This window comes from Haliotis rubra, unplaced genomic scaffold (genome assembly GCF_003918875.1).
Source record: "Haliotis rubra isolate DU_JTF1 unplaced genomic scaffold, ASM391887v1 Scf105, whole genome shotgun sequence".
Classification (NCBI taxonomy): domain Eukaryota; kingdom Metazoa; phylum Mollusca; class Gastropoda; order Lepetellida; family Haliotidae; genus Haliotis; species Haliotis rubra.
The window spans coordinates 1,067,653-1,079,195 of record NW_025764948.1 but is presented as its reverse complement, the minus strand read 5'-3'; the positions used below and the strand labels follow the sequence as shown (position 1 = coordinate 1,079,195).

The window sequence follows — 11,543 nt, the reverse complement described above, 5'->3', positions numbered from 1 at the left end:
ACCTCCACACATTCATATATTCCGTCTTCCCACCAAGTACATCCATCAATACAGAATTAATGTAGGATACACACCCATCCATCACGGCATCTACATCATTCTCCTCCCCACCTACGTATTCCCAATCCTGGGCATCCGCATTTTCGTCCATCTACCAGAAAGTCTATCTACCAGAGAGTCAATCCAGCACGTCCATCTACCAGAAAGTCCATCTACCAGAGAGTCCTACCACAGAGAGTCCATCCAGCACGTCCATCTACCAGAGAGTCCATCCAGCACATCCATCTACCAGAAAGTCCATCTACCAGAGAGTCCATCTACAGAGAGTCCATCCAGCACGTCCATCTACCAGAGAGTCCATCTACCAGAGAGTCCATCCAGCACGTCCATCTACCAGAGAGTCCATCCAGCACGTCCATCTACCAGATTGTCCATCCAGCTCGTCCATCTACCAGATTGTCCATCAAGCACGTTCATCTACCAGATAGTCCATCCATAGAGAGTCAATCCAGCACGTCCATCTACCAGAGTGTCCATCCAGCACGTCCATCTACCAGAGAACCCATCCACAGAGAGTCCATCCTGCGCGTCCATCTACCAGAGTCTCCATCTACCAGAGAGTCCATCCAGCACGCCCATATACCAGATTGTCCATCCAGCACGTCCATCTACCAGAGTGTCCATCTACCAGATTGTCCATCCAGCACGTCCATCTACCAGATTGTCCATCCAGCACGTCCATCTACCAGAAAGTCCATCTACCAGATTGTCCATCCAGCACGCCCATCTACGAGATTGTCCATCAAGGACGTCCATCTACCAGAGTGTCCATCTACAGATAGTCCACCCAGCACGTCCATCTACCAGATTGTTCATCCAGCACGTCCATCTACCAGAAAGTCCATCTACCAGATTGTCCATCCAGCACGCCAATCTACCAGATTGTCCATCCAGCACGTCCATCTACCAGAGTGTCCATCCAGCACGTCCATCTACCAGATTGTCCATCCAGCACGCCCATCTACCAGATTGTCCATCCAGCACGTCCATCTACCAGAGAGTCCATCTACCAGATTGTCCATCCAGCACGCCCATATACCAGATTGTCCATCCAGCACGTCCATCTACCAGAGAGTCCATCTACCAGATTGTCCATCCAGCACGCCCATCTACCAGATTGTCCATCCAGCACGCCCATCTACCAGATTGTCCATCCAGCACGCCCATCTACCAGATTGTTCATCCAGCACGTCCATCTACCAAAGAACCCATCCACAGAGAGTCCATCCTGCGCGTCCATCTACCAGAGTGTCCATCTAACAGATAGTCCATCCAGCACGTCCATCTACCAGAGTGTCCATCTACCAGATAGTCCATCTAGCACGTCCATCTACCAGAGAACCCATCCACAGAGAGTCCATCCTGCGCGTCCATCTACCAGAGTGTCCATCTACCGGATTGTCCATCCAGCACGCCCATCTACGAGATTGTCCATCAAGCACGTCCATCTACCAGAGTGTCCATCTACGAGATAGTCCATCCAGCATGTCCATCTACCAGAGAGTCCATCTACCGGATTGTCAATCCAGCACGTCTATCTACCAGAGAGTCTACCAGGCATCCGAGGGTCCTGTCACTACAGTTAATATCCAAGAGAACAAACATATTACCGCCACTGACATAGACGACTGCATTAAACCACCGGTGTATCATCCAATCAGCCCCGAGTCTGCCCTTTTTAATAGCTAGTTGATAGTTCAATGATGTACAAGAGAAAATTGCGTGAGACGAAGCACTTCAAATTAATTCGTCACCATGGAAACGTGGAAATCTCTACGGATTAACAAGTATTTGACGACAATAAAACCTGCCCCAATCCTCCCAATCCTCCAGATTAAGATCTGTCAAGACAGTACCATCTCACTGTAGATGATGTCGTCAATGTGCGTGATGTGGGTCGGTAATTGATGGAGCTGCGAATGACTTTTGTCTTGTCGTTTTTCGGATCAGATGGCAGCAGTCCGGTGATAAAACTATGGGTTATGTCTTCATGTCTTTCGTTAAGAAAGTTTAAAAGAATCACAATTGTAATTCAAGCGCACACAGTTGTCTCCGGAGTTCAAATGGTTATACTCTGTGACACTATGGCATAAGTACCATTAAAGCAAACGACGAATCAATCTCACAGATGAATGTGGATCAAAAGCATTGGAAAGCGGAAGGTCGCTGGTTCGACAAGAATTTGGAGTTAATATACTGGAGTCGAGTGGAATACATGCTGCATGATATATCAGTGGGATTGCACTGCAGAACTTACATCAGTCCGGGACTAGTACGCACGCACGCACGCACTCACAGCGCTATATTGACATAGGTTTATGATGGCACATGATGTACATATTCAGCCACAGAAGTGGGAGTCAGGTAGCTGGGTAATCCATTGCTTTGAGCAATATTCCGGTAAAATCACGGCAGGGGGCACCAGAAGCGGGCACCACACACATTGTACCGACGAGGGGAATCGATCCCGAGCCTAGTTGTGACAAGTGAAACTTTAACCACTGGGCTACCTCCTATCGCCGCGCTCACACAAAAGACGCCAACCTACACCACTTTTGGTGTCCAACGATGAGGTATTCCTAAGATCTTCTAAAAAGATATGAATACCAAAAGTTGCCCGAACACACACCGTTTTACGTTGAGCTTGATAACCCGGAGGAAAACCTTTCCAGAACAAGACTCATCTGTTGGTCAATGGTACACATGCTTAGTGTTCAGTATGCAGATACAACGTTCTCGTGTTTCTTGCGGGTTTTCTATTGACAGCTTCTGTATTTTTGTTCTGGCCAAATGCAATCAGATCTTTGCAAAGAATATATTTTAAGACACGTATTTCACTGCAGTCTGTCAGACATTACAGTCTATACACAAACATACCAACATACCATGTTGTTAAGACATTTGTGTAAAAGATTTCCCACGTACAGTGCGTTTCGAGCACACGTGTTACGTGATGACAGGCTTCACACAGAGAAATGTCAGGCAGGATCAGTAAATGGTCAGTCTAGAGTGCAGGCAAAACATTTGTGCAAGTGAACTCTGTTCTGTTGAAGTTGTAAAATGTTATAGGGTACACCCAAACAGCCCAACTAATGCCTTGCGTGTTTTTCGACAAATGGCAATAGTAAACAATGATATTTTTATTTATATGAAGATTTAGCAAAGTAATACGTAGCTGTACAACAATAACTGTTGATAAGTAAGTGCTTGACCTACTAGGTCAACGTCCTTGTTTGAAGTATTTACTTTCAAGCACATATTCCTGTGGATTGAGTCAGCATAGACTTGTTTTCAGCTATTAATGGCAATAACATCATGGGTCTTGAGTCATGGGCTTTTTGAATATGACTCGCCAGAATATTTAACACATCGGAGGAAGGAAAGCGTTCTTGATACTCGCTGACAATGGGTGTGACTTTCAAAACTTTAATATCCGGGAGTGATTGACCAACTCCTCCACGCCTTGGGGAGCGCTTCCCCTCGCAGGCCAGTTGCCTTGGTAAGGAATGTGACAGGCGGACATGCGCCTTCGGGCATACCGGAGACTACACAATGGCCACGTCTCTCAGAGACGCCAACAGCGTGGCCCTGGTGAGTACATTAACTTCAAAGTACCTTTACTAGAATTACCAGGGAGAGATTAAAAATTACCTCGAACAGAGCTTTGGCAATCATTGTAATAATATCGTCGAGCTGATCGATAGTGATGGAATAGAGGAACTCTCGGGTTAATAGCATTTGAGAGGATAATAGGTCGACCGCCACAAAGCTGAGAGAGCGGCCGGAGCTATTGCTTACATACTAGTTAACGGTCATCAGGCTATTTGCTAGAAAAAGGTCCGCATTTCATATAGTTCTGATTAGTGGAGTAGCAAAGTAGATGAGTTAGAACTGGGATATGACAGCCGCCATCGGGGCTCTGTGTTGCTGCCATAAATGTTTGGTGGTGGTAACAATACAGTGAGTATATGGGGAGATGAGTCAGTGAGGGAGAGAGAGAGGGGGTGAGCGTCCGGCTGAGCGAGTGCGTGCGTGCGTGAGTGAGTGAGTGAGTGATATGGAAATGGGTTTCTGGAACAATGGGTGTTATGCTACAACGCATGTTTTAACAATGTTCCACCATAAATCGGCTTCAAATATGGAAATCAAGTAGGCTCGCGATAGGTACCAATTACAGTAATACTAGGTCTTCTTCAGTAAAGAAACGTATCATAGGAGGAAATGATGGGCGATTGAGTGGGTTGATGAGTCTTATCTGAAACACTGCGCTGATTTTAAACAACAGAAACGTTTGTTATTGGTTCGAATGAAAGATTCTAACCAATTTTGACCACTGGTACACAAATGCCCTCAAAATTATTTCTTAAGCCGTTAGCATTAGTATAGTGAACAGAATAGTACACAGAAGATCGGTTGGCAATATTAAGATAATAGTTTTTGTGCCTTAATCTTTATTTTGAAGATTACGGGAGACGAAGCTGAACTGGGCTATGGAAAGCTAATTGTGCTCTCTGACGTTGATCAATATCGGATGATATTAGGGCCAATTCATACAGAAATAGCTACTCATATAATGGACCCGGAAGTGACCGTGTAGCTCCCTATACACTTGATGCCTCCACCTTCCGGATTAGGCGTAGGGATACAACAGAGAAACAGATAAATGCCTTTGAAATACGCTGCTCATGACACACAATTTAGTCAAGCAAGAGGTTATTAGTTCTGCCCTTGTAATATTCCCTTTTAAAGTAACTTGCGGTGCTTCTTTTCCAAATTCGAAATAGTGAAACGAGACCTTTATTTTATGTGGCTGCAGCGTCTGACTCGACGAGATTTCTCTATTTCATATTCTTCACTTGCCCTATAGGTAGGTTTGATCTTTATCCATTCTGGAAAGATTCATATATGCCGTAGCTCTAAAATGTCAGATTGAGAGCTATCTGAATGAAAGATTGTGTGTCCAGCTGAAAACCAGTAAATACAAGAGTAAGCGGACAAGAAGGAACTCACGCCACTGTGAACGGAATGAAGTAATAACCCGGCGTGCCTGATTAATGTGACAGGAACAGATTCAAGATGAAATGCCCGGGGAAAAGCAGCCAAATCTGAAATGACAATATTTTCTTATGAATCATAATTTGCTTAATAAGTAAGTTAGGTGAATATGAAATTCTTCTAACCTACGACTTCAGGTCATACTTTGGCAATCTAAGTGAGACATTATGTACAGAAAAATGTCTATGTTGGTAAACTAATCTATATTTACCTGTCATATTTGTCAAAGTGCTAATTGAAATACGTATTAAAGTAACCATTAGTAACTAAAATGATATATGCTGTAAATGGGTGTTGAAGGATTCAGATGACAGAGACCTAGTTGCCCCCTCTCTCTCCAACAATTTGGTGCAGCCTTACCAGTCATGTCATGGTGTCATGTCATATAATTCGGTACCTTTAACTTCGAATTGGCCTCTTTCCTTTAAGTTTAATGACAGAAATTTAGTTAACGATAATGTGCAGCAGCTGTTCATTTTAAAAGAACCTAACTCGAAGTTCCACAAGACGATATGCCTGCAATCTTTAAAACTACACTTATAATGAATGTTGTCTCTGATATATCTATGCGAAGGAAGAGACGTTGAATACGGCCTACATGTCCCCACTGAAAAGAAACCTCTGACAAGCCTTCAAGAATAATACGCGGCCCACGATATCGGAACTCTCAACACTGCTCTTGTTTGACGTTAATTCAGTTGGAAATAGTCCTCTAACGCCCAGAAGAAGAGTCTCCTTTAACAAGCTGTACATTATAGCGGTAGTAAACTCCTCACACACCTAGTCTGTATGACGTTAACAAGGTTATCCATGCTCCTAACACAGCTGCGACAAGCGCATCCTTTAACACGCCCGAAACCAAACGGATAATGACAAGGCAATAAATACATTTTGCCAGTTCAGTGTCATTCAGTAAAAAGGAATCGATAGAGACGTGAGATAATTGATGATGTGATTGATTTTGTTGACGCAATCATATATGTTCTGATCACTTGTTTAGATACGGCTCGGTAACGTCCCAACAAGACGTCTAAGTGATTCTAATCCATCAAACATTAATACGACGTTGTCTTCTCGTTCTATATACGTTTGCCATTTCATTTCATGCAACTGCATGGAGCTTCTGTAATGATTGTGCCGGGAGCTCTCACAACCAGTTTCAACGTGATACTGAGTCAATACAAACTCGCATCTAAAACAATTTCCCACATCGTTCTATCGACGCTTTGATGAAAGCTTTAGTGAAAGAGCATTGTAAATAATCGAAATCCGATGTCATTTTCTGAAACAGTGCGTAAATATCGATGACAGTGCATAAGTGTATTAGAAAGAGACTTGGGTAGTTTACGACCGCCGGTGTATTTGTGAGGAAATGGTGATTGTAACAGAATGTCCCTGTGTGTTTACTGAAGAGATGATCTTGTACTATTGCACTGTAGCGCATTAACTGATGATCGGATTGATCCGATACCAAATGTACTTATTGCTATTCTGTGAAGACGAATATTTGGATGGATAATAATATGGATAACTTGATTTGTATAACTATACAGTATCCGATAAATACTGGAATCTAATGAAAATCAGAGTAGGATTGATTGTATGGTTTCGTCTTTGTAACAATAAGCGAGTCATCTATGATCCCGCTGTGTGGAGCTGTCCCATTGCGTTACCATTACACTACTTGCTTGCGGCGTAGAACATGCATTCTCTCTAAAGGAGGGTCTTTATATGGTGCGTTAACGAACCGCCGTTATATTTGAATGATGAATTTACAAATCACGGCTGAGATTATCCCCTTGTGTTTGTCCCATGTCACATCACAGGTTCATCATGTAAGAAAAATCAACGTTTTCTGTTTGAGAAAATGAAAGCAGTATTCCAGCAATTTGCCAACTAAATGATTGATTAATCGACTCATCCACGCACTCGAGTGTTTTTAGCAAGAGCAGCCTTCAACGTTACAGTTTGCAGGTGGTTCATGGTAATAAGTGAGTATCACCCTGTAACAAAAGACACATTCTTAGTGATGGAGATACAGGAGGAATGAACTATAATTACAATTTACAGTAACTGTTTTCTTAATGCGACAGTTCTATAGAGTTACATAGATATTCATATGCTAAAGTTGTGAATGATAAATAATTGTACAATTTTGAGGACTAAAGGTTTTCTTCAACAACGTGGTGATGTATATTTTCCAGGGCCGGCTTATAGCTGGCTCTTATGTATGACAAGCCGATTTCACATTTATTAAGGAATACGGATATCTTTAATTGTTTTAAAGATATCGTGAACGAAAATAGAGATATCATGAATTGAATAAAATATATCTCAAACAATGTATTGAAAAACTACTGATATATTAAATTGTTTTGAAATGAATTAGATATAACTATTCCTGTTACTTGTATAAATATATCAATAATTGATTTAAATATATCTTTAAATTTGTACATGATATCTTAAATTGAATTAATATATCAGTAACGATCAGAATTGAAGATACCTCTAATTGAAATAAAGATATCTATAGTTGAATTGAAGATACCTCTGAGTTAAAAAGATATCTGTAATGCTTTTGTGGATATGTATAAATTAATTTAAGATATCTTGAATTGAATTCAACATTTTAATTAATTTGTGTACAGTTGTGTACATTATAGTTTCTGTCTGTCGTCGCTATCAGGGTTCAGTTTCAGCCCGCCGCTTTGTGTTTCGTGACTCTCATCATATCATTTTCTGATCACAATGAAATGATCATTTATTTATCATATATCATATCATATCAGTATTGAGAGAGTTCACTTAGGTGGATGTCCATTCTCCCTTCAAGTTGATAATGTGGCCACCCGCTTCGAGGAACTGAAGGGTTATCTTCTTTCTCAGTCCAGGAACGGAAGATATGTGGTCGCCAATGGTACTGCATTTACCTTTACATTGATATATGACGCACTTCCAGTGTGTGGCTACTTGTCTCACAACATTCAGTCGATACATGTGTAGTACCTGTCTTCCTCTTCTCTGAGACAATATGAACTCTGGCCTCTACGGGTTAGCCATTGTGACTATCAGTGCTTGGCAAACACTCCATTTTATAGGGTTACGCTGGTTTAAAGCCTATTAGTAGCAGAGAACTGAGTATTTTACAGTGAGAAATTAACTACATGTATATCTCATCATTGTTTTTACAATTTAGCTTATGCAGTAATCCCTTTCATCTTATTATAATCCAGTTGTAACTTCTTCGTGGATGCACTAATCCTCTCTACTCCACTACATATCCTTATAACAACAGTCGATCAAGATTAGTATGGCCCTGACCAGTGAGTCAGGCTCATTATAAGAGTATGGGGGTGCATTTTTTAATCACAATTAGCCTACATACTGTAGAGACTAAACCTCCTCACATCCAGGGTTGGGGGACACAGAGGGTGGGGCGGGTGGCGCCTGGTGAGTGCTACCTGGTGGTGTGGATGGTGTCCAGCGTCTACAGCCAAACGGTGTCGGTGTGTGTGTCCGTTTGTCTGTGAGTGTATGTGAGTGTATGTGTGTGTATGTGAGTGTATGTTTGTATGTGTGTGTATGTATGTGAGTGTACGTGTGTATGTGTGTGTATGTGTCACTGTGTATGTGTGTGTATGTGTGTGTATGTGAGTACGTGTGTATGTGAGTGTACGGGTGTATGTGAGTACGTATGTGTGTGTATGTGTGTATGTGAGTACGTATGTGTGTGTATGTGAGTGTATGTGAGTGTATATGTGTGTGTATGTATGTGTGTATGTGTGTGTGTCTAATATCTTTACAAAGGAATTCCAGATACGGGAACCCATCACCGAATATCAAATATATTTTATTCGACATATGATGCGGAAACCAATTTAATAACCTCAGTGTATGAGCAAGCGTATCACGTGATCATGAATATGCAAATATAATCACTTAGCTAGAATACTTTGTGAGCAATATATATCACTATATAACTGAATAAACTAATAAATAACGCTCTCAATTAGTTTGGGATGGGTTTCTCTACGAAACCAAAAACACTATAGCATTCATCTCTGTCTCCAAACTCTCGCTTAATACGAGTTGTGTTCCTAGTATGTGATGGCGGCTATACTATGGAAGCGTATTGGTGCCACTGTCTAAAGAAACTCATCTTCTACATAGATGTAAAAAGATGATAAATACATTTTAGAATGTGGCACCCTTACGCTTCCATATTATACGGGTTATAATCTGTATTTAATTGACGTTATCGTGTATCAGTGATAAAAGGGAAACGTAATAAAAAGCCACAAGTCACCCGCATCGTGACCCTGACGTTTGACGCCAGAGAGCCCATGGTCCATGTGTATCAATCTCTGTCACTTAACGGTTCCAGATGGTCCGTCACCGGATTTGTATCCTGAATATTTATAACAAACTCGACAGGATCATCATTCACTTGGAGTGCTGACAGAGCATGAAGCATCACATACCACTGTTGTGTATATAGGTTAATAGCCATTGACCGATTCACAATATACATTGGTATGTCGATTTGACACTCCGTCACTCGTGTTCTGCAGTGGAAATGACTTACAATGATATACAGTGATGATGTTAAACAAATGCAAGCTAAACATTTATTGAAACCAATGGTCGTGCTATATATAGTATACTGAAAGTCAGCTTAGTTTAACTATTTAAAACATACCTTTGACGTCAATGCATTGTTTATTCACAGGCTGACTGTCAGGTATTGATGTGTGCGTTATCTGGAACCCACGTTTCAGTTAATGTGGAAGTGACAGAACTTTTACCTTCCACACTCTAGGGAATGATTTCGGATGTTTGTCGGAAATGGAGGTTCGTGAAAAGATCTACAGTCCTCGGTATTTGTATTCATGAACCGAGACTTGTATATTTTCCAGTGTATAATTATTACAATGTTTTTACGACAAACGCGTTGGACGAAAGAGAGAATAGGCATGCTACTCTCCGAGGTACAACGTATGATTGCTTAAGTGGGTGTATAAGGTGGGTTATGCGTACCACAGGGCCGGGAACCCTTGCTGATTCTACAGGTTGTTAGTTGCATCTGTAAGCCCTGGCTCTGTGTCGATCCGAAGCATAGAAATGGCGTAATATTGGAGGTTAGGTCGGTGAGTTGAAGTGGGGATTACCATCTCGTTCACGTTTATTGAACTCACATAGCATCGTTAATTTATGTGTGTGTGACTGCTAGTACCGGTCCAAACGTATGCCAGTTTTTTTATACTAGCCCATTGAGCATTTGAACATGGATACTCTTAGACTCAATGAAGGGAGTCGAGTGGTCTTTGTTTATTCACTTTCAGGTTTGGAAGAACTATTGTCAGTGTGTACAGCCGTTCTCAGACGACCATGCAGAAATTGGCATATTAAAAAATAAACACAAGTCGCTAACTGTGAGTATGGACAACTCTGATGGCGACATTCCTTCCAGAAGGAGCACGCTTGGGTCAGGATTGGAACCCGCTGAGGAGTACGCCCACATGCACAATGCGGAACTGAGGGATGTCGGGCTTGAAGACCTATCCTGAACGACGTCATCAAGGACATAACTCATCGCACGACATCGTCACAATCTAGTCACCTGGTGACGAATCTACGGACCTGAAAACTCCCTTCTGACTAAATGGCAGATCTTGCGTATGGACAAGAACAGCATATGTTAGGAGTGCGGTGATGTTCCTACCAGTTTCAAGGACAACAATGGTCATCCTAATTGCGATCATTCCCCGATTCGAAAGTTATTGAACACGAACGGGTCATTTTAACCACAGGGGCAAAACATCCAGGAAATGTATGCAGTGTTCCCCCAGGAGTAACAACAACAACAACTTACACTGAGCAGGGTCTTCAACTCACACTGATGAGGATGTTCAAGTCACATTGAGCAGGGTGTTCAATTCACATTGAGCAGGGTGTTCAACTCACATTGAGCAGGGTGTTCAGCTCACACTGAGCAGGGTGTTCAACTCACATTGGGGAGGGTGTTCAACTAACATTGAGAGGGTGTTCAATTCACATTGAGCAGGGTGTTCAACTCACATTGAGCAGGGTGTTCAGCTCACACTGAGCAGGGTGTTCAACTCACATTAGGGAGGGTGTTCAACTAACATTGAGAGGGTGTTCAACTCACATTGAGCAGGGTGTTCAACTAACATTGAGCAGGGTGTTCAACTCACATTGAGCAGATGACGATAGCTAGCACAGTGGCGGATACAGCTTTGGGGGTGGGTGGGTGCACATTTCATGTTCACCTGAGACTAAATAGATCGGCCTATGATTAAAAAACCTTTCAGGATAAAAGGGGGTCGGGCTGGGGACGCGCACATCTGAACCCCTCTCTGGATCCTCCTATGCTTGCATACACAACTCCATCAGTTAATAAATCA

The 11,543-nt window shown here is 42.1% G+C and overlaps 1 long non-coding RNA gene across 1 annotated transcript; it reads left to right on the top strand.

Annotated features, from left to right (window-relative positions):
• Nucleotides 1-3,454: 3,454 nt before the first annotated feature.
• LOC124276372 lies at nt 3,455-11,334 on the top strand. The gene is made up of 3 exons (XR_006898531.1): nt 3,455-3,651; nt 9,848-9,969; nt 10,461-11,334. It is a non-coding gene; the product is annotated as an uncharacterized LOC124276372 (long non-coding RNA).
• The last annotated feature ends 209 nt before the right edge of the window (nt 11,335-11,543 follow it).